We start from the raw sequence: 22,634 nt of genomic DNA, 5'->3' as shown, positions 1-22,634 counted from the left end.
GGGGGGGTCTGTTTCCTCCCTTTGGGGTGCAACCTGCTGGCTATTTGCACACCAGCCCTGCAGAGAACAGTGTTCCAGGGCAGGAGGCACTTGACTCAAGTGGGTTTAACTGCCTCCACTGGACTCCAGCCAGCTCATGATGGAGGAGCTCAGAATGAATGGCCTGGAGATGGTTAGCAGCCATTGAGGACATCTCAGAAAGGTGGCAGCCCCACCCCATTGGCCCGAGCTTGGTGGGCTGACTTTGACAGGTGGGAGCTGAAGCCCAGGCATGCTTGAGGCATGTAACTTCAGTAGCTGGGCTGATCTAGTGCTGAGGGCCCACAGGGAGTCAATAGCACATCAGGACTAGAACCTACAGCTCCTAGAGCCCCACCTAGGCAGCTGGGCTGGAGACGAGCACATACCATCTCCTCCTCATGGTTAGTAGTTTAGGAAACTGTCCCCTGAGGGGGTTGAGGCCAGGGTAAGTGAGGTGCATGTACCTCCATCCTAGGTGGCTGGTGCAGTCCTTTCTCTGCATGGCCACCACCCTTGCAAGGCCTCCTTCTAGGCCTGGGCTCTCCCCCTCCCTGTGTCACCGGTTCCCAGGGCTGGGCCAGCTGCTCTGCACAGGCAGACAGCTGGGGAGGGCTGGGAGCAGGAGGCTCCCCGCGGGAGAGGGGACCCGTCTTTCTCTTCTGCTCTATGACCCCCCCGTCATGCCGAGGGGAGGAAGCTGCAGAGCCCAGGAATGTCATACTGGTCCGCGGCCTAAGCTTCCTGCCCCCTTCCTCGGGCCCACTGCTGTCTGGATACGAGGGGGAGCGGTCCCCCTCCCCGTTCCTCTGCTGCTGACAGTCTCTGGCTCCAGGGGCTGGGAGGTGAAGCTGGCCCCACCCTGGGAACTGTTCTTTCTCATGGCTGGGAGGGGAGACAGCAGGGGCCCTTAAGCCCCTGGGGGGGATGAGGGGAAGGAAGGGTTCATGTTGCCACGGCAACATTTCTCCAGTCACATTTCATTACAAAAGGGTGTTTCCAGCCCCGAAAACTCCATTAAGAGAAGCCAGGGAGACCCTGGAGAACTGGCCAGGCAAGCAAACCCCCCAGGCATTTGGCCATGGCCTTGAGCACTTGCTTTTCTATTGCGGCGAGGGCTTAAGGGACACTCAAAGCTGGATCTGTGTAGATCTGCCCATGCGGCCAACCACAATGCTCTGTGCAAATCACCCAGAGGCCAGTGCGGGCATGAGGGGCAGCTGCCCACCCTGGCGAGGAATTAGCCCAGTACACCTCACCCTCCTCTCTCCTACCCGCAGTTTACTCTCTATTGGCACTGCTGGGAAGGGGAAGCCACACAGGGCTGTACAGACAGTTTCATTTCCAGTTTCGCCGTTCTGCATACTCAGAACACATTGCAGACCTGTGGGAACTCAGCTCCCACCTTCTCCTGGTGCGCTCAGTGGGGAAACCGAGGCACAGAGCTGGGAAGCAATTCTCCCCAGAGCCTGCTGGTCCCTCAGCTCACTTTTCTGCTCCGAATAGAGATGACTGAGAAGGGGAGATGTGGTAGGGGTCTATTAAATAATGACCGGCATGGAGAAAGGAAATAAGGAAGTGTTATTTACTCTTTATAATGCAAGAACTGAGGGTCATCAAATGACATTAATAGGCAGCTGGTTATAAACCAACAAAAGGAAGTATTTCTTCACACAGCTTGCAGTCAACCTGTGGAACTCCTTGCCATAGGATATTGTGAGGTTCAAGACTATAGCAGGGTTTTTAAAAGACCTAGCTAAATTCTGACTGAGAGCAGGTCCATCAGTGGCTATCAGCCAGGATGGGCAGGGATGGTGTTCCTAGCCTCTGTTTGCCAGAAGCTGGAAACTGCCACCAGGGAATGGATCACTTGATGATTGCTTGTTCTGTTCATTCCCTCTGAATCACCCAGCACTGGCCACTGTTGACGACAGGACACCGGCCTAAATGGGCATTTGGTCTGACCCATTATGGCCGTTCTCATGTGCCCTAACAGGCTATGTTGTCTGGGTTCACGCTACCGCAGCAGAAAAAAGTTTTAACCTTGCAAGTTTCTAATTTTCCACATGGTTTCCTAAAGCTGTGCATTTTAAGGCTGGAAGGAGCCATTCTGATCATCCTCTAGCAAGACCCTCTGCATATAGGATGGCTTAGTGGTTTGAGCATGGATCTGCTAAACCTGGGCTTATGAGTTCAAGCCTCAGGAAGGCTATTTAGGAACAGGGGCAAATAGATGTCAGGGAAGGTGCTTGGCCTTGCCAAGGGGACTGGACTGGAGGATTTCCCAAGCTCCAGCTCTAGGAGATGTGTATCTTCCATTATAATCTAGTAACGTAGAGAAAGCCACGCTAGCTGTGCCTCATGAATTATCTAGTTAGTCTTTGAAGTGCTACTTTACTGCTGTTTTGTTTCAGTTATAATTTAATACCACCGGGCCAGTGAACTGGGCACAGCCATTCCTTTCACAAGCCTTTCAGATAAGGATTTAGAGTCAGTGCCCATGAAAAGTGAGTCAGTCACTGACCATAGCCGGGGGGAACGTTTCAACTGCTGAAGACTGTTTCAGCAGCTGCCCTGGCCAATAGCGAGTGAAGACCTAAAGACACGACCATCTAACAGCAGCTCAGAGTTCATAAGAAATTACCTGGGACGGGGGATCCATAACAAACCCACTGGCACTAAGAGGCTCTCTTGGGACTCCCACAGAGAGGCCAAGGAGCAAAGGAGCCATGGAGATGGGTCAAAAGGAGAAGCGTATTAGGCGAGATTGCCCACCGAAGCACTATCAGGCTGATGCCGCTGCACCAATACTGCATTACAGTATTGTTAAGGGGTTGGATGCTTAATGCAGAATGTTGCCCTTGGACTCCATCGAAGCCCGGTTGCATTTAACATCATAAAGCCCTGCTGCCGACAGGCCCTTCTTTCACCAAGACAGCAGGCCTCCCCTTCGGTGCACAAAGGAATCATTTGACCCAGCACAAACCGCTGAAATATAGCCACTTCTGGGGAGGAACACAGCAGCCCAGCAGTGACACTGATTTTCAGGAGGGGAAGTAAAGTATAAATCCTCCAGGTGAAACCCGAGGGGGAAATCTCTGCTCAACAGAAGTAATAATCGCACAACCCATAAATCCAGGCAGGACAATGGGATTAGTTACTCCACAGGCTAGTGAAAAGGACCTGGGGGTCTATGGAGCTCACAGTCAGGGTGGAGGGGGAGCATGGGTTAGTTGAGTAGGTCCATTTGAAGCACTCCCTGCTGGCTTCCCATGCATCCTCGCTCCCTGGCTGTGGGGGCCTGTACTCGTCTGTTGCCTCCTGCTCTGATGGCTCCTTCCCCCCACTGCAGCTCCAGCTGGCCCGCTCATGCTAGGCCTATCGAGGCCTGCAGAGGACAGAGTAATCAGTTCACCAAAGCAGCGCTGAAGGAGGAAGCTTTTTACTGCTCTTGGGTGGGTCTCCATAAGTTGCACCATGTTCCCAATCCCCCGCTGCAGCCATAACAGGGAGGAGAGTGCACCATATCTGCAGATTGATCAGACTCGTCTGGAGTGAGAGACTCCACTCTCCTTCCAGCCCCTCCAGCCCACGTCCTCCGAGCCCTGCCCAGACCGCAGCTCTCTTCTGTTCTTGGCCTGCTGACCCAGCTAGATTTGTGAAGGCAGCTTCCCAGCTGCAGGAACGGACCGAGACCGACTTGTCCTGGAGATGTCCCATCAGACTCCTGTCTGCGAGCCACCAGAGAACCTCCTGGCACGTAGAAGCTATCCCAGGTGTTACACGGAGCTTGGCGTAGGTGGATAGGGGATTTTGGAGGAGGGTGGGGTGTCCCTGCTGCGAGGACACGGTTGATTAACAAAGCTCCTGACTTGAATCACACATTGGAGGAGTTCCCACAAACACCAGGACACCTTATGGGCAACATCATGCACTGTGAAAGTCCCCACTAACTAGATACCTGCGTGCACAGCATAACTTTGCAGGGGAGCTGCACTTCACTCCGAGTCCCACTATGCGCCAACCACAGGGGCTGGGAGCAAATGTTCCCTCTAAGCTTTGCCAAGTATGTGTGGAATAAATTTTCTCAAGTGCACCGAGGCATGTGCAGACATGCACCACCCATAGAAACACAGGCTGCTGGCTGTGGGACCACAGCTAATCGGCATCTAAATCTCTCCTGGACGGCTGCCCAAGCACACAGCTTCCAGGGAGCAATGGCTGGGGTGTGGTTAGGGAGGATCTGTTCTCAGCCCTGGGGCAGGAGGTAGCACTGAGCGACGCTCCTGGCCCGTTAGGGACTGTCTTGGCATAGTCCCTTCGCTGTCTCCGCAGAAGAGCCGGCGGAGGCCATAAAACAGGGATTCACTCAGGATCAGTGAGGATGTGGAGACCCACCCCCTCCTAGAGGGCAGAATCAGCTCCCTGGACCATGTCCGCGAGCGCAGCGTTCACCTGGGGCACCCCCTGCTGCAGGGCTCATTGATACCAGGAGTTTGGACTAATTCCAAGACGGCCCTGCCCCTCCCAAGAGCAGTATCTGCTTTCAGGGCCAGCTGGGCTCGGAGACCGGCTCCTCATGCTCCAGGACAGGTGCCAAGAGCAGCAGCCTCAGGCGTGGTCAGGGACAGCTTTGCACTCAAGGGCAGCGGGGAGGGGGGCCACATGCACTCCACACTCACCGCCTGTGGACCCGGGAGGGCAGCTTGCGCCCCCACAGCCTGCTCTTGGGTGGAGGAGGAGCACCCCGCACCTGTCTGCAGAGCTGCCTCCTCATCCCTCCAACCCATCCCGGGACTTGTCCGCCCCGAGAACACGTGACAGTCATGAGGCTCTGGGCAGTTGACCGGGGATCCCTGTGAGTGAAGTGCTGGGACGGCCGCCCAGCTGATTAGCAGAGGGGTCCTGGCTGCCGCCTGCGTTTCCACTGGTGGTGCACATCCACACCGGCCATAGTGCACACAACAAAATTATTCCAGCCCACGTGCACCAGCAGGAGCAGCCCAAGCCTAGCTGTGCTGTGGGCATTCTGTGACTCAGCCGGGCGGCCTTCGAATGTTCCCCGGGGCAGCCGCACAAGCACTTGGCACTGCAGCAGGCATAGACCCCAAACCCACGCCTGGGCTGGGGCTCACACAGCCACCGAAAATCCTGGGGGTGCTCAGCCCCTGCAAGGTCGGGTTCACCCTGGCCCTGCCTCCCGACTCATGTTCTGCCCCAAGGCCCAGCCCTGCCCCGGGGCCCCCGCCCAATGCTCTGGCCTGCCCCTGTTCAACTTCTTCCAGCCAAGCCCCACCCATGCTCTGCTACACCCCCTCTTGGTTTCTCCCCACCCCAGTGCCCTGGCTCAGATGCTTCGCCCCAGGGCAGAGGCACACCCACCCACCCCCCAGCAAATACAAAAATCAACACCTGGGTCACCTCGGCTGCCCCAGCTCCTGCCCTATTCCCTCTCCAGGCCACCGGCTGTGCCGCTGGTCTGTAAAGCAAACGCCTCTCCCCATGCCCTTGGCAGCTGCAACAGTGCCATGCCCGGGCCTGCGCCAGCCACTCAGCCTTGGGTCGGGGCGGCTGCTCCCGGACCCAGTGTTATCTACCCAGCTCTCCACACCCCGCGGGAGGGCAAGATTGTGCCATGCTGTGGGGTTGGAGGAAGGGCAGAGGTGGGGCAGGGAGGGGCAAGGCGAGCACCTGGCTTTGCAGCTTGCTATAAATTCTTTTTGCTAGTGATCAGATAGCGCAAGAGAAACCCAAGAGTGTGCAAATACACTGGGGCCCAGCCTGGCAGGAGAGGGTAAAAGGTAAAGGACACAACCCTACTGGAAATCGGACTACATGGGGATGGGGGGAGAGCGCGAGGGTGGGAGCCACCACGCCGTCTTCTCCTGCTGAAGGACAGTGCAACAATTCCTTTGGGAGAAGGGATTCCTGTGCCGGGACTGGGCTCCCAAAGCAGAGTCCTGGGGAGTCCAGAGACAGCTAGTTGTTCCCCAAAAGCACCGCCGCAGGCTGCTGTACCTGGCCCGTGACGTCCCACTCTCAGAGTATCAGGAAGAGGTTGTTACCGAACTTCTTCTGGCTGGGAGTCTTTGCCCCTATCCTACCAGATTGCTGGCCCTGCGATCCCCACCAGAGGAAAGGGAAGGCCCAGGACAAGGGAAAAGCAGCCTTGAGGCCACTGCCCATCACAGAGGAGCCATTTACACCCGCGGGAGTCGCTACTGATTTACACCAGGGCCAGGCAGCACTGAGGCTGTTGAGCTCAGGTGGAAGGCAGAGGGTGGGACAGGAAGGAGGCCACCGGGGAGGAGGGGGAGGCTGTAGTTCAGGCCGGGTGAAGATGTTCCATCTCTTCAGGTGCCTCAGCAGCTGGGGAAGGTCTGATGTGATGCTCCTCATGGTTCTCTACCCCTTGTGGGAGCCCCCCCCATGGTTTGTGACAGGCTGCAGCCGAGCCAGACGGGACCCTCCTGGGGATGAATCTGGGCACCCTACAGTTCCCCAGGGTACTGACCGGTGGTACTGGGAGGCCGGAGGGGAAAGATCTGGTGCCAGTGACCAAGCCTCCATGACCCTGGGGACCCCAGCTGGTGAGCCCCAGCCTCTGCCTGCTGCAGGGAACCCAACCAGCTCAGCAGATGAGGAAGAGAGAGAAGCCACAGGTCATGCTGCCAACCTCCACTCATGGACGGCAGCTGCACCTTGGCTGGTATGAGTCCGGGAAGCTCCAGCAGCCAGACCCAGCTCTCCCTGAAGCCCTGACTCTATGCCACCCACCTGCAGTGCATTATTGCTGCCTTGGGCTGGTCAGAAAATGGGGGGAGGGTTTCCCCAGGGGAAATTGTCAACAGTGTGCTGGAAAAGCCTCATTTCCCAGGCACCTTCTGCCCCAACCGAGCCTTTGCCAGCAACCCCCTTGCCCATCCCCCCCACAGCGTGGCTGCGTAGCTGCATGCAAAGCCTTTGCTTTGTGCATTGTCTCTGCTGCATGCTGGCTCCTGCATTCAGAGACCGCCCAGCTGGGTCCCAGACTTTGGCTCGAGCAGGGCTTCAAGGTGACATCCGCTCCTGACTCCATTTTAAAGGCAATAGTCTCGCTAGGAACATTCAGTTCCGGCCCCGCACTCTGGGCGGCGTGGCTGGGTAGCACAAGCCCGCCCCTGAGCATTCTTCATATCCCTTGGGGAGGCACTGAGGTCCCATTTCTCCACCTGCTGCTAGGGAAACAGACTTTGCATATCACTTGCAGGAACTTCAGGCTCTCTTCCCATCTGCAGCTGTGGGCTCTGCACGGGCGCGGACTACTTTCCTCTTGCAGGACGGTAGCGAGGAAGTACGGCCTAGTGGTTTGGGTGCTGAGCTGGATTCAATTCCTTCCTCTGCCCTGGGGCGAATCCCTTAGTCTCTCTGTTGCCCGTCTCTAAGACGAGGATAATAGCCCAGCTCAGGCGGGATTGTTGTGAGGTTAAGCTCCTTGGCGATTGTGAAGCAGGACTGTAGAGATGGGGACAGATCTGCAGGTTTGCCTACCTGCTGCTCAGCCCTGGAGGTAGCCCCTCCTGAATGTGAGATTAGAATAAAGGCAACCCCCTGAGGCCACACCCTCCCTTGCAGTGTTTGCTGGCTCTGGCATGGGGAAGGGGCCCCTTTGGGGAGGGCAACTATTTTTGCCGATCCATTTCACCCAGCCCAGCACACGTGCTAGGGCTCAGCCCAGGCCCACACTTCAGCAGCCCTAGAAAGCCGAGAGGGGGCGGAGCTGCCCCGTCTGCCCACAGATCATCTGGGTTTCCCTGAGGCTCCAGGGTCTTGGGTGCCCATCGCTGCGCAGAGGCCTGTCCCCCCGGCTCCTGCAGCACCATCTCGGTTCTCGCCTCCCGACACCTCCTCTGCCCTGGGCATCCCAGCTCCGGCCACCCGCCCCGGGCTGCAGACACCCTGGCGGATCAGCACGTGCCACGCAGAAGCCGGGCGCGTTGCGCCAGCTTGGGAAAACCTCCCTCTCGGTGGAGATTCACGCACTGCACATAGGTGACGTCACCGGCAGCCAATCAGAGCGCTCCAATTGTATCCGGCGTTGCCATGGAAATGGCTGGGCCAGTCCAAGTTCAGCGTTGCCGGCTCGCCGCAGGATGCCGGGGGCGGAGGCGGCAAAGGCTGCGGGGCATGTGCCGCGGAAGGGGAGGGGCATTAGGCACCTCGCTAACTTGGAGGGTCTGAGTCCTCCACCCGTCCTCGGTGGGGCCCAGGCGCTGAGCTACTGTCCAAATTCACCCCGCGGCGACTCCCGCTTCCTCCCCTCTGGGGCTCCCCCTTAAGGCCGTCTCTGACCTGCTCTCCTCCCCCTCCCTGGCCGCACCTGCGCCGGTCCGTCCCAGGTGCAGCCCAGAAGCTGCGTTCGCCACCCCGCTGCATCCTGGCACTCCCCTCCCATCCTCCTCCGCCTCCCGCCTGCCCCAGCTCCGCGGCCACCCGGAGCCACGACTCCGCTCTTCCAGGCCTGGCCTGCTGCCCCAGCAACCCTCGCAGGAGGGCGGGGGTTTGGGAGGATGGAGGAAGAGCCTGAGAGCCACCGGTGCCCCTGAGCCAAGCAGCCAGCCATGAAACGTACAACCTGTCGTCCCGCCACACGCACAGCCTGTTTTCATTCAGCAGTGCCATGAATGGGTGCGCTTGGCAGAGGGATGCTCTTCCCTGAACGCGGCACAGCCTTTCAGCACTCGGTGGCAGGACTGCCCGGCCCCCAAATCCCAGCAAGAGGCAGGAACTGTGCCCCTCTTCACCCAGAGCTCCTCGCAGCTTCTACTGCCCTACCAGCCAGCTCCAGGGTTGGAATCATCTACCTCCTCAGCTGGGAAAGGCCCTGCAGACAGCTCCCCTGGATGGCTCTGCAACCCTGCCTCCAGCCCTTTGCCTCCTGGGAACGGCTGAGCAAGGTTATTCCTTCCCTAACCAAACCTTCTCCTGCCGTTGTTAATGCTCCTGGCCACGAGAGAGCAGCACATCTTCAAGAACAGAGCAAGTCTAGCGTGACTTCCCAGCACCCAGGGACTGGCCCAGAGTCAGACCATGTGTCTGGGTCTCTATTCCTCTTTAGAAGTGCATGAAACTAGATCCCAGACAGCAACTCCCAGGGAAGTATATCAGGCCTAGCAGACACCAGGTGCAAGATAATGACACAACATAGCCCAGTCCTCAGCTATGGCCTTACCTCCTTAACTAGCCAGCTGTTCTGGAGCAGGGCAGCCTACTTTCCTGTCTCCAGCCATGGATGCCTCTGAAGCCATGTCAATGCTCTGGTGCACCTGGAACTGGGATCGTGGAGATCCCAGCAGACAAGCCTTGCTGGAGGACGAGTGTCTCATGCTGACTTGGGATCTAGAGGGGGCTTATGAATGCAATTCACCCATCTCCCGCAGCAGCAGCAGGGCATTACACATGGGGTTAAACTCCCCACGGCTCCAACAAAGCCCTCCTGTTCTCAGAGAGGGCACCAGAATCATTCAGAACCTCAGAAAGTCCAGCTCTGGGCTGGGCAGGAGAACCTGCCATCCACCAGGCTGAATAGCACCAGTGAATATTTAAAATTCCCTCTGCACATTAGCATTACCATACAGAGTGCGTCCAGTCGCTGCAACCCTGGCTGTAATAGATAGAGCAATCCTACCGAGGAGCTCACTGAAGCACAGGGCGATTTGCCCAGAAATCACATGGAATGGAACCCAGGAGTCCTGATGGCTGGACACCCAGCTGTCACCACTGGGCAACGCAGCAGCCTCCCAAACAGGACGAGCACCAGAGGTTCATTTTGTGGCAGGAACTCAGAATGACGCCCGCTCTGCTGAGGGGCTGCCTGAGCCGGGGGTGGGCAGATGCCATTTCTTTTCCTGAGGCTAATAATTAAGCAGCGAGCTTGGTGGGGAATCTAGTTCCTGAGACAGGAGGACCCAGAGCAAGCCGTTTCCTAGGTAACGAATACATCAGCTGGAGCAGGAAGAAGGAAAAAAGCAGGTTGGTGGTTCAGGTTGGCAGCAAAGGTGGGGAGCACTGCTTTGGAGAGAGGCGACAGTGCTAGAACACATGGGAAGGGAGAATACAGAAAAGGCGATGCAGCAGCCACACCTCTGCAGGCTCCATCAAACGTGCCAGGGTGCGGAAAGCAGGCTGGTGAGGGAGCCCAGGTCAGAAACTTGGTTACAGTGACACAGAGCCAAATGCCACAGCCCCCGTGCCCAGGTCACCCTGCACGCACACAAGTGGATGCACATAGGCCACCTTGTGGTTCACCCCAGCTGCGACAGGCATTTCCTCTGTTCTGTGAGCTGTGACTTTGATCAGGACGATGGAGAAAGGAGCGAGATTGTCCACCCCTGTGGCAAGCCCAGAGATGGGTGCTAACTGGGGACATTCTCCGGAGCTCAGACAACAGAGATTTCTGGCCGTTAGCAGCCACCACTCAGAATCCAAGATTTCCACACAAAAGAGCTGGTGTTTGAGATGTGGAGTGATGGCCAAGGAGGACTACGTGGACGGATGAATCTAACACACAACACATCTACAGCCCTGCTGGAGTACGCTGGCCAGACAAGGGGCCCCTTTCATCAGATCTGCTCCACAGGGTGTAAATTACACCCAACCCATTGTCACCAGGGAGCAAAGGAGGAGCCGTTTGCTGGCTCTCCTTTCAGGTGCCTGGCTTAAGGGTGAGCTTCCAAGAGCCGTGTAAAAGAGATCTTGGAGGGGCACTATTGTTCCTCCAGCTGTTGTGCATGCATAGGACGGGGTCCTTAGGAGACTGGTGTTTTCAGCATCTGTCCCACGGTAACAAAGTGGGAGTCTTCGTCCCCCTTTAGTGGCTGGATTTCCTGAAGGGGTTGTCTACACAGAGACGTTCAGGATCATTAATCCCAATGAATTCAAGGTGTAAATTTAAGTGGGTTAGCAAACCCACATTAAACGTGTGGACACGCTTTCAGAATTAAAGAGGCCTTTTCCAGCTTAGTTTATTTCAGGAAATACAGCTAAACCCAATCAAGGCCATTTTAATTCTGAGCAAGAGCCAATCCACTTTTAATTAAGCCACTTGCAAATGCGATTCAGATTAAATTTCCTGAGCCCGTGTAGCCAAGCCTCACATCGGCTACCCCCTGAAGCTAGTGGCTCTGGGTTTTCAGTGCAAGAGCTAAGTTGTGCTTTTAGACCCCCGGTCCCGCCTTCCGTCCTTTGCGACAAACTCCCCCCCAGGCTGTCTTCTTTAAAGTGATTACTGCAAGACAAAGCTTGCTTGCTATCTGCTAGTCATGCTGCTCTAATATCAGTAGACATGACACAGGGCCCATCTGCTCTGGGCTATGTGGATTTTACTGGGACACTACCCAGTGGAGAAGCACTGTCACCTTAACAGACTTGTCTGTTGAGTATTGTGGGCATCATTTTATTTCATCTGGGAGCAGGACCTCTGCTGCCTCGGTTTACCTTCTGTCCCCATGACTCGCATTTTTGCTTTCTCTCTCCCCTTTTGGGGTCTGACTTTTTAACATCCCATAGCCATTTACTTCAGAGCTAATTTTCTCACCTTTCTTTTGGTTCAGTAGTCTAAAGTGTGATAGCCAATGGTGGCTCCCTTGACAAAGGAATCAATGCCAGAATCTGCCAGGCCAGCCGGGCACTAGGACATCTGGGAGTGTGAGTGTTGAATCAGCACAATATCCAACAGTCCACTAAACTGAAAGTGTACAAGGCTGGAGTCCTGACCAGTCTCCTGTATGGCTGTGAAACCTGGACCTTGTACAGAAAACATATAAAACTGCTGGAGCGCTTCCACACATGCAGCCTGAGGTCAATACTGCACATTCGATGGCAGGACAGAGTTATGAATCTGGAAGTCCTGGACAGAGCAGGAACCACAAGCATCGAAGCCATGATTCTGAAAGCCCAGCTTTGCCAGACACGGCACGTCATACGAATGAAGGACGTAAGAATCCCTAAGCAGCTCCTCTACGGTGAGCTGTCCCAGGGCAACAGGAATCAAACTAGGCCTTGCAAGAGGTATAAAGACTGCGTGAAGGCCAACATTGCTCATGCTGGTTTAACACCAGAGCAGCTAGAGCAGCATGCAAAAGACCGAAGAGGCTGGCATGCTCTCGTGCGACACACGTATGACAACTTTGAAGAGCAGCACCGCGAACGCCTCATTGATGCTCGTGAGAGGAAGAAAGTAACAGCAGCAGCTGCACCAACAGAGCCAGAACAATTGCCTTGCCCTCACCAGCAACGCCCATGCCGTTCAAAGCTTGGACTCCTCAGACACATGCAAGTCCACAACCGATGAGCCTGTACAAGCTCAAGATGTCATCATCAGATACAACAGACTACCTACAGTACAGCCCTCCTTCCATCCCTTGCGACAAACTCCCCCATAGGCTGTCTTCTTTAAAGTGATTACTGCAAGACAAAGCTTGCTTGCTATCTACTTGTCATGCTGCTTCAATATCAGTAGACATGACACAGGGCCCATCTGCTCTGGGCTATGTGGATTTCACTGGGACATTACCCAGCGGAGAAGCACTGTCTCCTTAACAGACTCGTCTATGGGTATTGTGGGTATCACTGTTTATTTCATCTGGGAGCAGGACCTCTGCTGCCTCAGTTTTCCTTCTGTCCCTATGATCACATTTTTGCTTTATCCCTCCCCTTTTGGAGTCTGGCTTTTTAACATCCCATAGCCATTTAATTCAGAGCTAATGTCCTAGCCTGTCCTTGGGCTCAGTAGTCTAATCAGCCCTTACCAAGCAGTCAGCTGCAGAACACACTCTCTCTGCCACATCACAGCCCTTAGTCAGGTTGCAGGAACACCTCTCAACCTAGCTAAGCTCCAAGCTGGCCTCATATACCATAGCCAGCATGTTCTGTCACTTTGGGTCAATCACCTGGAGACAAGATGAAGCCCAGGTGTGACTCCCTTAAAGGGCTAGGCCACTTCAAGACAGGGATAACCGGTTAACTTCCCTGAACTGTTGCCTACCTCTTTTAGGGCTTGATTTTAATTATTGCTGCATTTCCAAAGTAGGCAGCTCTCTAAAAGGAAACAGGTGGCTGGCTTGCAGGTGGCAGACATGAGCTGAGATTTCCGGGGGAGGGTGCAGGTGGGTGGAGGAATCCAGGGCTTGGAAATGGTAAATGTTCAGCTAGGGGAATTGCATTGGCTTGTTATTTTTTCCCAGCCAGTCACTTCATGTTAACAAGAGGAATGGTCTCCACCCATCCCCCTCTGTTCCCTGGTAATTCGGAGTCCCAAACCAAGGAGCTGGTTAGGGAAGGCTGAAGGGAGAGTGTCAGAAAAGGATCCTCTGTGTGCATTCACTTTTGAAGTGCAGCTGACTCTCCTGATTTTAACATGAGCTCTGGGGTTTTCCTTAAAGCTCCAGCTGCTGGAGTCCTGGGATCATGTGAGAAACTCAGCGTTCTTTACAAATCAGTGTCTGATCCTAGCCCTCCTGGCTGAGGAGAAGAGCTGAAAGCATGTCTTGGATCTAGCTGAGAGGCTTAGAAGCCAGGAGGCAGCAAAGGAGAACCCTCAATGTGTTACTGTTTCCAAACAGCTCAGGAATTTTCAACCAAGTTCATGATTTGGGGCCTGACTCGTCATTTCCAAATGCATGGGATTTGCAAAGCTGGGGTGCGTCTCCCAGCACCAACACTTTCTATCCCTGTTTATCTGCAACCAACGCTGGAGACCATTTAGATGTGGAAACTGTGAATGGCAACATGGCTTGTGGGAGCTAGGAAGTACAGTCCTCTGGGGAAGCTTTGGGCCTCCCGCTCCTAAGCACCTGGGAATCAGCATCTGGTGAGCTGGGTTCCCTCTCATTTTTCTCTAATCCGTGGGCAGAAAAAATTTTGTTACACGCGCGAAGGCATGTAGGGATGTGCACCACCCATAGAAACACATGCTGCCAGCTGTGGGTGCTCTCGTAACCAGCCAGGTAGCACCTGACTTTTGCCTGGGTGGCCGCCCAACCGCTCAGCTTAGAGGGAACACTTCTGCCTGATCACGGCCCGCACCTTCCCAGACCTCCTGCTCTGACCGCTCTAACGCTATTCCTGTCTCATCTGCAAATCCTACCCCAGCATTACTAAAACAGATGAGAAACAGATTCAGGACCATCAAAATAAGCCAATGAGCAGAAGGGGTCCCATGCTAATAATCACCGCTGGACGTGTCCCTACGGGTAGTTTGTATTCAGCAGGAGCCTGGCCTGCCCCAGAACTTGTACTGAGTCCAGCAATCTGTGACCAGCAGCCGACAGAGCTGCACCAGCGAAACCTCCTTTTCTCAACTGACCTCAGGGCTGCGCAGCACTAGGTTCTCTGTGGACACCTAGCAAAACACGGTCCTCTGCTCCAAACAGGCAGAGATGCCACCAGTTCAAATCCCAGTTTTCTTTACGATGGAAAGCCACAGGTATCAGGGATAGCCATTGATTGCTGGTAGTTCCCAATACAAACAAGACCAGAGGCAGGAAGAGAGTCTGCCTTGTTTGGAGGAGGTGATAGAGCCATATCCTCTCTCTAGACTGATTTTTTTAAAGAACACTATAGACATTCGTGTCAAGAACGGGATGACTAATCTTCATGCTTCAGGTGATCTCCTCGTGGATGGAGGTCAGGAAGGAATTTCCAACTCCATTGCTAGTCCCCCAGCACAGCTGCGCACAGCACCCTGGAGGCATAGTTTGAGGTTTTGTGCTAAAGCTATCAGCCAGTGCCAGAGGTGGAATTCCAGACTGGCTGGCCTCCTGGTCTGACCAGATCCCATGAGGCACTGGCAGATCCCAGACCTGATTGGTCCGATGAGGTCTGTCCCTATGATCTCTGTCTAATCTACGCCAATATTTTTCATGCATCTGGAAGAGGCTTTTAAAACAATGCTATTTTTAGAGCCCATGCTGCGGGGATGGACAATCTCTGCGCACAGGGGATTCCCAAGCAGAGATTGAACTGATCTCCCAGAAAGCTAATTCTGTCTCCCAGGGCAATTTAACCCCTGCCACACTGCTGAAGCCTGTTGCACAATTAGGGGTATGTTTAAATCTAGTTATATGGATCCCATCTTACTACAGCTGTGTGGGTCCTCTCATCCTGCCACAGATCCAGCGTGAGTTTGCTCCACAGTCCTGTCGTCAGAGGGACTGGGATTGCTGCATACAATTAGCATAGTGTCTGTAACTGGTCCTATCTGTTTGGGATGTGGTTACAGATGTCAGCATTGTAATGGCTCTCTCCCTGGGGACCGAACCAGCCCGCAGTACCCCCAGAGCACTTTATAGCCATCAGTGGAGTTCAGCCATTCGACAGCTCCATCGGGGAAGAAAGTATTATCCCCATATTACAGATGGGGAAACTGAGGCCACAGTGTGGCTTAACTGACTTGGTCAAGGTCATGCAGAGGCCATGTGGCTGAGATTGGAATAAAATCCAGGTCTCCCGTCCCAAGTCTTGGCTAAGTTTCCTGCCCACCTGGGCTATGCTTCCTTCCCAATAGGTGGGGGTATCCTCTTCAGAATCTCCAACCCTTGAAGAATCCACCTCCGGTTACACTGAGCCTGCCGCTCACTGTGCGGGGATTTGGGGAGCACAGTCCGTATTGCAGGCAGATGTGACCGGGCAAGCTCCTAACAGCTGAGCAGCGTGGCTGGTTAAACACTGCACAATTAGCCAGCGGAATGTCTTGTCCGTTCCAGCCGTGTAAAGGGAACTCGAGGGTTGGCAGAAATGGTTCCCTGAGGATCCCCTGGTGCAGGTTCCTAGCCAGCGCAGAGAGGGCAGGAGGGCTCTGCAGCAGTCCCTGGACTGGTGAGATGTGGGGGATTAGGGATGTGGTCAGGATGCAGCGCATGGTGGCTTTTCTCAGCTCTCCAGGGCTGACAGGGACCGTGAAAAGGAGAGGGTATATTAGTGCAGCCTTGAGGCTGCTCTAATTTGCACCGGGGCCTGTGCAGGCTCCTGCATGTCCCAGACTGTAGGGAACACGCAGGTGGCTTCCCTGCCTCCAGCAAAGGGCGTAATTGAGAATCAGCTCCCCAGAGTGCAGCACCTTGCATGGCCTTTTGGGTCCCAAGAAGAAATAACAGTGTTCTCCTTTAAGAGGCGGGGTGCAAACACCCGGCTAGGAAGCGTTAAACGTGAATGCAAAGTGTCTGGGTTTATATATATCCACACGCACAGAGAAAACAAGGCCGCCTCTCCCAGCCCCATCCACCCTGCCTCCCCCGTGGCATTGCTAGAAGACAGGGGCGGCGGGGGAGGGGGGCGACTTCCCAGCTTAGCGGAACCAGCCACGCTGACCTATTTATAAGCTGTACATGTGTGGGGTGGAAGGGTCAGATGGGAATTGCCTCATTCACCCTGACGCCCCCGCCTCACCTCCAAGGCTCGGAGGGTGCGTGGGCCGTGGAGACCTTCCTCGGCCACCCCCACCACGGACTCCGCAGCTGCACCAGCGTGAAGCGTTCTCTACCAAGAAAAGCCGTCACGGAGCGCAGGGCTCCAGGAAACGGTGCGGGAGCTTCTGCATTCTGGCTGCGCGCTTCCCCCCACCCCACCCGGCGCTCGCTGAGTTGGAAATTCCCAGGCGCGGCTGCTTGTCAGCTGCAAACCCATCGACGTGGACGGGGAGGAAAGGAGAACGAGGTGGCTGGTCTTCGTGGGCACGGCCAGCCTGGAGCAAACAAAGCCAGCAACCACTCCGCCGCCTCGTCAGCGGCCTGGCTGGTCACTGCCCCGGTGGTGCTGGCAGTGGTGATAGTCCACCTGCGCTGGGAGGCCTGACCCAGGCTGGGCTCCCTTGGTACCACGTGCTGCGTAGTCACACGGCCAACGAGCGGCAGTCCTTGTCGTGAAAGAGGACGGTCCAGTGGTCAGGGGACAAAGCTGGGGATTAGACAGACTTGAGTCAGTTCCCTGCTCTAGCACGGGCAAGTGCCTCAGCTCCTCCGTGCCTCGGTTTCCCAACTGTACGATATGGACCTTAGAGCTACAGGGAGCTGTACCTTCCACAGCTGGGGCTGGTAAAGCCTGTGATGCAGCGGGGAAGAAGGGAGTCAGGTATTATGGCCAGGGGGTCAGCTGAACCCTGGACATGAAGAGTCAACAGCTTTACCCAGGAAGAGTGGGAGAAAAGGAGGATTATTAATTAGTGTTTTTCTCACAGCCGCCTGCAGGACTCCACAGCTGTGGGGTGGTGACCTGCCCCTTCCCTATTAAAAAGCTGCTCAGAGTTCCTCTGAGCCCCAGAATCCCTGGGTTGGAACCAGTGTTCCCAGCAGGGTAAAGCTGCCAAACCCCTGATCCAAGGGAGACTGAGGCAGGCCCCTCGCTGGGGTATGGCCACACTGCACTGCAAACCTGGGTCCGTGGGGCTTTTCATAAAGTCATGGAATCCTAGGGCTGGAAGGGACCTCAGGAGGTCATCTAGCCCAGCTCCCTGCTTCGAGCAGGATCAACCCCAACTAAATCATCCCAGCCAGGACCTCGGCAAGCAGGGACTTATAAACCTCTAGGGACGGAGAATCCACCACCTCTCTCTGTTAACGCATTCCAGTGCTTCACCACCCTCCTGGGGAAGGAGTTTTTCCTAATATCTAACCTACACCTCCCCCACTGTCACTTCAGACCATGGCTCCTTGTTCTGCCACCTGTCACCACTGAGAACAGTCTCTCTCCATCCTCTTTAGAGCTCCCCTTTAGGAAGTTGAAGGCTGCTATTTAATCACCCCTCAGTCTTCTCTTCTGTAAGCTAAACAAGCCCAAATCCCTCAGCCTCTCCTCATGGGTCATGTGCTCCAGCCCCTCAGTCATTTTTATTGCCCTCCGCTGAACCTGCTCCAGCACATCCACATCCTTTCTATACTGGGGGGCCCAAAACTGGACACATTACTCCAGATACACCTGTGCCGAACGGAGGGGAACAACCACTTCTCTAGATCTGCTTGAAATGCTCCTCCTAAGGCACCCTCATATGCCATTAGCCTTCTTGGCTCCAAGGGCACACTGGTTACTCATATCCAGCCTTTCATCCACCCTAAGCCATAGGTCTCTTTCACTGTACTGCTGCTTAGCCAGTTGGTCCCCAGCCTGTAACAGTGCTTGGGATTCTTCCGTCCCAAGTGCAGGACTCTACACTTCTCCTAGTTGAACCTCCTCCGATTTCTTTTTGCCCAGTCCTCCAATTTATGCAGGTCACTCTGTATCCTCTCTCTGCCCTCCAATGTACCTACCTCTCTCCCTAGTTTTGTGTCATCCACAAACTTGCTGAGGGTGCAGTCCAGTCCCTCTTCCGGGTCATTAATAAAGCTGTTGAACAACACCAGCCCCAGAACCAAGCCTGGGGGCACTATACTTGAAACTGACCACCATCCAGATATTGAGCCACTGACTGCTACACATTGGGTCCAACTGTCAAGCCAGCTTTCTACCCAGCTTTCTTGCCCCTGTGCACTCAGTGTTCCCAGTCTGGGCTTGAGACCTCCCTGCATTATAAACCTGGGGTTCCAGTTTCTGTACCTGCATCTCACAGTCATGCTAACACATCCACAGTGAACCACGCAGACCTTCACACTCAGGTCTGTGGCCGCACCAGAGGTGCTGGAATGGCATGGGTGCCATGGCCCCATCACTTTTAACCAGCTGTAAGAGGGAGCCACCCATGGCAGGGAGAGGGTGGAGAAGAGTGGGCAGGGAATGGAAGAGGTGGCCTGGGGTTTTCAGGGGGAGGGGGCAGCAAGGAGGGGCACCGATCAGGACCCCAAGGGTTTCCACTGCTGCTGGTGCATGCTGCAGAATGAGGAGGGTTGGAGCCAAGGCACAGCAAGGCTTATGCTTTGCTCCCCCCACCAGCTCAGTCAGCACCAGGGTTCCCTCTAATTTTTTTCCATCCGCGTGTGGAATAAATTTTGTCATGTGCACCAAGGCGTGTGCAGATGTGCACCGCCAACAGAAACACAGGCTGCTGGCCGTGGGCACTCGGCTGATCAGTTGGGCGGCCTCCGAATCTCTCCTAGGCAGCTGCCCAAGCGATTAGCTTACAGGGAACACTGCTCAGGACCCAGGTTCTAAGCTCTGGCTGGCCCGAGTCAGACTGAGCCCAAAGAGGGGTTTGAGCTGGAACCTGAGCCGGAGCCTGGGCTTAACCGCACACCATGCGGAGATGCCCTGAGTATCTGAAGCATCCCAGGTTTCTGTTAAAGGAAGCTGTATTAGCACGGGCTGCTCCTAACAGGGAAGGCTTCTCCCAAGGTTTCAGTGGAGCCATGTCTCTGCAAATGCCATAAGCAGCAGTGAAGAGGTGTGGAGAGGGGGAGGGGTCAAGGGGGTGGGAAGCTGTAGCACAGTCCCCCCACCTATAGTGAATGTAGGGAGAGTGGCCTCCTCTTACCCCTTCTGAGCAGTGCTGGAAAATGCTCACCCTGGTGGTGGGGAGTCCCTCGGGAGGGCCTGAGCCACCACCCCAGATCTGGACACCAATGTTCCCTGTAAGCTGAGGACTCGAGCGGCTGCCCAGGAGAGAGTCAGGTGCTGCCCAGCTGATTAGCAGAGCGCCCGCAGCAGCCGCAGCCGCCAGCGTGTGTTTCTCTGGGTGGTGCACAGCCGTGCGTGCCTTGGTGCACATAAAATTTATTCTGCCCATAGGTGGCAAAAAAAAAAAAAAGAGAGAGAGGCAACACTGCCAGATGCCCCTGGGAGCAGAGAGAATTTGGATCCAGGATCAGCTGCTCAAACCTATCTTTAGATTTTACCAGCATACTTGACAGCTGCCCCTTGAACTGAACCCATGTGGTCTCATGATGGCTCCGTCCACCCAGTGGCCCGTGCTGCGGGGCAGGGACAGGGCTATTTTGATGGTACCAAGCATGGCAGGCCTCGATCACACAGCTTGCCAAGTGTGTGGAGCTACCAAACTTACTGAAAATGCGTCATTTACCGGAGTTTCTTCTCAAACCAAAATCCCGAGCAGCCGCATCACTTGGGGTTGGTACGATTGTCCTTTGCAGCCCCCGAAACCTTTCTGCCTTGTCAATCGACGCTCTCTGGCCACCTACTGCGGCCGCTTCTGCTCTGTGGTTGATTTCACTCTTACCCACACTGAGATCATTATCACAGGGTAGCTGGGCTGTTTCTCCACTTGCACCTCTCTGCACCATCACTGGTTTCAGTTGTTTGCTTGTTACAGTATATGGCAGAGGAATGAGAAAAGCAGAGTCCAGTACAACCCCAGCTGAAATCAATTCAGCCGCTTGGCTTGATTGCTCTTTTTTTGCTAGGCCTCTGATCCCTTACAACAGCGTTTACCAAACCTAAAATACCCTTTCCGGAACTTCGGCCTTGTCAGCGCTCCCCCTCTCAGTGCTGCCCCAGTGCTTATCTCCTGATTTTCAGTAATTTATTTTCTGTCCTGGTACCCCTTGAAATCCTTTCATGTACCACTGCTGGTACCCATATCAGACCGTGGGAAACACAGCCTTCCAAAGCAGAGCACTTCAGCATAAACTGGGTCTCCTCGTAAGACGTGTTCTTCTGTGTCCGGGAGCGGAACTGGGAAAGTAAACCGTTTTTCAGTTCACGGGGCAATTTCAAAATGTCCAAAAGATGTTCAGGTTGGACTGAGAATCGGTGTTTTTAGTTTTAACTGTCAACCAAGCACAAAAGAAATAAAAATAGTTTCAGGTTGAATGAAACATTTCACTTCAACTGCAACCACTTTGCAAGATTTTTGACTTTTAAGAAATTAAAGGAAAGAAGGATTTGAATCTAAGTTTCAAACCGAAAAATGGAAACGTGAAGATTTTCCTCTGGCCCTGTGGCATGAAACCCTTCGCTTATTTCAGAGTTTGGGAACGCGTCTGTTTTCAGAAGTGAACGATTTGGTGGCATCTACAAGAGTTCACGCCAAGTTTTGGTGTTGCCAAATCTGCATTTTTGTTCAGATTGGTGGCAGCTGAATTTTTTGCCCACCTGCCATAGGAAAGGGGATGTCTTGGGTGTCCCTGTCTGGTGTACAAACTCTGAGGGGCCTACCTATGCGCCTGTGTAATGTGTGTAATTAGCTGTGTGCAGGTGTGCTGTGCCATTTGTATCACTGCATGAATTGTGTCTCTCTCTGCACGAGTGTCCTGCATCACTCTTCGAGTATTGTAGGTACTACTTACTATGTGTGAATTAATTGTGTCCCTGTGTGTGAATGTGCCGTGGGTCACTCTTTGGGCGCTGTCGGTACTAGTGTGTGTATGTCTGTTGTGTGTCACTCTCTGGGTGTTGTAAGTACTCCTGTGTGTGCAAATGAATTATGTCTCTGTATGTTCATGTGTGTTGTGTGGCACTCTGGATGTTGGAGGTCTGTGAATTGTGTCACTGTGTGCATGTGTGTAGCGTACCGCTCTTGGGATGTTGTAGGTACTAGAGTGTGTGTATGAATTGCGTTTCTGTGTGTTGTGCCTCACTTGGGGTGCTGTGGATACTACTGTATGTGTGAATGAATTGTGTCTCTCTGTGTGTGTTGCACTACACTCTGGGTGCTGTAGGTATTAGTCTGTGTGTGTGTGTGAATTGTGCTACTCTGTGTATGTGTGTTGTGTGTCACTCTGGGTGTTGTAGGTAATATCATGTGCCAGTGGATTGTGTCTCTATGTTCATGTGTGTTGTGTGGCACTCTGGATGTCGGAGGTATGTGAATTGTGTCACTGTATGTGTGTAGCATATCACTGGGCATTTCGGGTACTAGTGCGTGTATGAACTGTGTCTCTGTGTTTGTGTGTTGTGGGCACCACTGTGTGTGGATGAAGTGTGTGTGTGGGCACTACTGTGTGTGGATGAAGTGTGTGTGCATTGTGGGCACTACTGTGTGTGTGGATGAAGTGTGTGTGTGGGCACCCCTGTGTGTGGATGAAGTGTGTGTGTGTGGGCACTACTGTGTGTGTGGATGAAGTGTGCATACATTGTACACTACTGTGTGTAGATTAAGTGTATGTGTGTTGTGGGCACCACTGTGTGTGGATGAAGTGTGTGTGTGTGGGCACTACTGTGTGTGGATGAAGTGTGTGTGCAGTGTGGGCACAACTATGTGTGTGGATGAAGTGTGTGTGTGTGTGGGCACTACTGTGTGTGGATGAAGTAGTAGTAGTGCGTTGTGCACTACTGTGTGTAGATTAAGTGTGTGTGTGTTGTGGGCACCACTGTGTGTGGATGAAGTGTGTGTGCGTTGTGGACACTACTGTGTGTGGATGAAGTGTGTGCGTGGGCCCTACTGTGTGTGGATGAAGTGTGCGTACGTTGTGGACACAACTGTGTGTGGATGAAGTGTGTGCGTGGGCACTACTGTGTGTGGATGAAGTGTGTGTGCATTGTGGGCACTACTATGTGTGTGGATGAAGTGTGTGTGTGGGCACTACTGTGTGTGGATGAAGTAGTAGTAGTGCGTTGTGCACTACTGTGTGTAGATTAAGTGTGTGTGTGTTGTGGGCACCACTGTGTGTGGATGAAGTGTGTGTGCGTTGTGGACACTACTGTGTGTGGATGAAGTGTGCGTACGTTGTGGACACAACTGTGTGTGGATGAAGTGT

This window comes from Carettochelys insculpta, chromosome 13, assembly GCF_033958435.1.
Source record: "Carettochelys insculpta isolate YL-2023 chromosome 13, ASM3395843v1, whole genome shotgun sequence".
NCBI classification, from domain to species: domain Eukaryota; kingdom Metazoa; phylum Chordata; order Testudines; family Carettochelyidae; genus Carettochelys; species Carettochelys insculpta.
This window is presented reverse-complemented; position numbering follows the sequence as displayed.